The sequence below is a fragment of the Rosa chinensis genome, chromosome 4 (assembly GCF_002994745.2).
Source record: "Rosa chinensis cultivar Old Blush chromosome 4, RchiOBHm-V2, whole genome shotgun sequence".
Taxonomy (NCBI): domain Eukaryota; kingdom Viridiplantae; phylum Streptophyta; class Magnoliopsida; order Rosales; family Rosaceae; genus Rosa; species Rosa chinensis.
The window spans coordinates 17803190-17807673 of record NC_037091.1 but is presented as its reverse complement, the minus strand read 5'-3'; the positions used below and the strand labels follow the sequence as shown (position 1 = coordinate 17807673).

The 4484-nt window shown below is 36.9% G+C and overlaps 1 pseudogene; it reads right to left on the bottom strand.

Annotated features, from left to right (window-relative positions):
* Nucleotides 1-274: 274 nt before the first annotated feature.
* LOC112198912 lies at nucleotides 275-3046 on the bottom strand (annotated as a pseudogene).
* Between the last annotated feature and the right edge of the window lie 1438 nt (nucleotides 3047-4484).

Genomic DNA, 4484 nt, shown 5'->3' with positions numbered 1-4484 from the left:
CAGTTACTTAGTTAGTGACATATGATTAACAGTGACTTGGCTACTAACAGTTACTTGGTTAGTGACATGGTCAGTTACTTGGTTAGTGACATGTGATTAACAATGACTTGGCTATTAACTTATGACTTGGCTACTGACAGTTACTTGGTTAGTGACATGTGATTAACAATGACGGTGACTTGGTAAATTCAGAAGATGCCTAAAACTTGAATTGACACAAAAGATATATAAAAATAATGTTGCATTACTAAACATAATAGTGACACCATAAAAAGATATAAAAAAAACTAATTGATTTAGTAAGCTAGAGTTTACAATTGGCCAAGTCACTATCCTAAGCCCTAAACAAATTTCTAAAATTTCGTATGTCCTTGCTACTCTTCTTCATATCCTTTTTCTTCCTCGTTGGAATTTTTGCTTCTTCTTTATAATCTTCTTTTTCACTTTCTTCCCTATGTTTTCTTTAACCCTCTCCATGTCTTCTGTCTGTAGATCCTGTACAAAATTGTGAAAATGAGAAACTCGTCAGTGACTTTGACAGTTACATGTTCATGACTGTGACATGGCCAGTGACTTAACCAGTGTCCTGAATTGGATGTAACTGACATGAATATCTCAGCCTATATGCATATTTCAACATCAAACCTGGTATATATTTAGTGTCTACTCAGTACATCAATAAAGAAAAAAAATGCAAAATAGGGGCTGGTTACGGCAAAGAGGGTTATTTGAAGGTGTGGTCATTCAAATACTCAATTACTGAAAACACGAATGAGTACTTTGTCTAAACAAAAAACTGGACCATAGAGCCCCTGACTACCCAAGATTAATCGTGCACACAATACTATATGAAACAACAAGGGAACTTTGAAGTGAAAGCTAAGTGCACAACTACTGTTGCAGAGAATTTAACTAAACAAGTCCAGCAGTTGCAAGTTTCATCTAATCAACCCCTTATCTAGCAGTGCAATTATATTTCTATTTAAAATAATTTGAACCATTCTATTAACGAAATGTTGTCATGGCAATGATGATTTGTAGTAATGGGGACACAAGATTTAAGATCCAAATGTCGGTACCTAGGAATTGGTTTCAAGAGAAAGTAAAAGGTTCACACTAATGCAACTACACTAATGCAACTAAATAGTAATCATTTCTTAAGGAAACCTATCAAACCTTGATACTCAAGAAGATTCCAATAGATTCTGGATGTCTTTCTGCACATACAAAAGAAATATAGGTGAGCTATTATCATCAGAACCATATTGGCTCAAACCAAAACGGTAAAATAAAATAAAAAAAACAATTGACCTCAATTTTGAGAGGTGCTGTCACGGGAGCATATCTCTCCACAACCTTCCCTTCTTTGTTTACCAAAAACTTGGTAAAGTTCCATTTGATGCCATTTCCAAAGAGACCACCTTTCTCCAATTTTAAGACCTTGTAAAGGGGAGCCTCACCCTATATGAGCAACATATGATAAATTAATATTTCATTGCCGAGAGCTTTTCTTTCCTGGCTTAATTCCTGTTCAATTGTAAAGATTACCTTGTCAAAGATTGGAAATTCAGCTTTCAACTTCGTACATGCAACTTCCTGAATCTCCTCATTCCAGGAAACTTCTTGTCCTGCAAATTGGTTGCAAGGAAATGCCATGATCTTAAAACCTGCCAGAAAAAGAAAACCAAAGCTTCACGGATAAGAATGAAACACATGAATTAAATAATGTATGAGATTTCTGCAAGTAGTCACAGGCCTTTGTTTTTGTACTTTTCATACAAAATATTCAATTCCTTGTAGTTGGATTATGTTAAACCACTGCAAAATTTCAATTAAAAAAAAATTATGAACAAAGAAACAATAGAGCTCATAGAGTTCTAGCACAATATGATAAGAACATAGGTATAGAGTTCCATTACAGGTTGAACACTTAGATTGATTAGCAACATCTACAATGTATAGTTCATCATCTTCGCATAAAAAAAACATGTACAGTTACCACTCGAATCCTTTGAAGCTTGCAGGACGAACATATGATCTCAGATTGATTATTTTTTCTTTTGTGATGACTTTGAGATACCATCACTTCCTACACTTTTGTAAAGATCATTTCCAACTTAACTTTTTCTATAAATATAAAATGCCATGCCAGATGAAATTTTTTACCTACTAGGGGAAGGTCATTGTGACTTGATGAGAAGGAACTCATGTACTACAACCAGAAGACATGTACCACAATCTTTAGAAGGAACTCAGTTCCTCTATAGGTCTTTTTTTAACATTCTCACTACCTAAATTTTGTAAACAAGTTAAACACTATCATTTATACCAAAAGAAAACAAGCTACAGAAAGAAATGCCAGGCGTTTCCAAAGACATTTTTAATACACATCCATGAAGTACTTTAAAACTACAAAAATCTTAGTAAGCATACATATCATCGCTAAGATCAGACTTTTGCAAGTACCAAGTCTCTTCCTTGTATTGCAAAACTATAGGTCAAAAGTACAGAAAAATTATGAATATTTAAGACCCTCTTAAATACTCTCCATATTTGTGTCCAGAAACCAGAAAGGAGGTTTGTTCATTAGAAACTATGGGGTAGACTCACCAAACACCCAGGACATCAGATCCACAAAAGTGTTTGAGACGCAAGATTTGTGTCATAGATTTCAACACTTGTATCCATTTAACTCTAATTTGTCAGCATTGAATTTAAACAAACAAGAAACTGGTAATGATCTACATGGAAGAAAGACGAAAATATCTAAGAAGCTCATCCACACAATAGAGCAAGTTAATTACCATTTTGAAGTAACATTCACAATCAGAAGAACCTTGCCGCTGTTCTCACTCAGCTTTACATCATTTCCATGAATATCCTGCAATCAAATGCATCAGTATACAAATTAATTCAGTTCACATCACAAACTCACTTTGCCGACATATCAAAGTCCTAAGGGCAACTCCAACCTTGGGGTTCAAAATCAGAATTTGAACAATTATGAGACTTTTCATCTCCAACCAAGGTTTTTAGAGGGGGCTGGTCCTATAAAAATGGGACTTGGGCTCATATGAAGTCTCAAATTTAAGACTTTTCCAAGACCAGGACTAATCTACAGTGGTCTGGGACCACAAGCTCGGCTGACCCAGCCCAAATGAGGAGTTAACGCGCTGGGAGGCGAAAATGAAGGAGACGCGCGTGCCAGCTGAAGGGAGGAACGTGCACGCGCGATGTGGCGATGGAGAGAGAATTTCAGGTCCTTTTTTGTCTACTGCTGTGGGGCCCGTGGCTGCATTCTGTCCCCTGCCGACCGTTGGAACCCCCAACGGTCATGAAATCAACGGCTGGGATCGGTCAGGTTTGAATATGGACGGTGAGATGTGGAGTTTATTTTTAAAAAAAATTTCACTGAAACTGATCTATTTCCAATCTGAGGGCTGAGATTTGAGGTAAAAAAAACCAATCAATGGCTCTTATTAAATCAAGGGTTATTAATTCCATTTTGTTCTTAAAAAAAATAACCAGAAAATTGAGGGAAAATAATAACCAGAAAATTGAGGGAAAAAATTTAAAACTTTTTTTTAATTCATTAAATAATAAGAATAATTTTTAAATATTATGATAAAATGTTAAATTATTTTTTTTTACCTTATTTAATTAAATTAACATATTTTTAATATAATATTCATCAAAATTATATTCATATTATATTTTAGTCAAGAATAGTGAAAATAGCACCCCCATATAGCACCTCATGGTTGGAGATGAGAATTGAGTCCTATATGAATAGTGCAACAAGGGGGTGCTAAAATGAGAATAGCACCCCCAAATGGTGCCCATGGTTGGAGTTGCCCTAACAGTTCCCGTTTCGGTGGTCGCCACACAGCCTCGAACACGGCTTGCAGTTTTTGTAGGCTCCCGAGGCCTTGAATGCCATATCCTTGATCTTGATGCAATCTTTGGCCTCCACTCCACCATTTGCTCCCAAATCCATGAAAACGAACACAAAATATCAACAATCAGCATCGAAACAAAGAAACAGCAACAGAAATAAAATTAACCAGTGGAATGCATAAAAATGGTTCAAGAAATTGAAGGAAAAATATGTCTGAAATTGAAAATTGAGAGGACTCACCGACAATAAAAAAAGCCGATGCGGCGTTCGGGTTAGGGTTTTGGGAGCCGGAAATGAGAACGAAATCCGCGATGAGAAAGAAGAAGCTGTAGGCACAGATCGAGTCTCGAGCACCGAATCTTGGCCGCAGCTCCAACCGTCTTCATGATTGTCATCGCCTTCCATTTCATCTCTAGGTAGCTTTCCAATCGTAGATAGAGGTCCAGTGATCACCGGCGACTCAGCTCCAGCCGGATAAAGATCAGTGCAAAACGACATCGACTTCAGAGACGGCGAGTGGGTCGATGCAGAGGCGGAGAGTGCTGAAGGGGAGTGGTGTAGGGCGAGAGAGAACCGATTTGGTTTT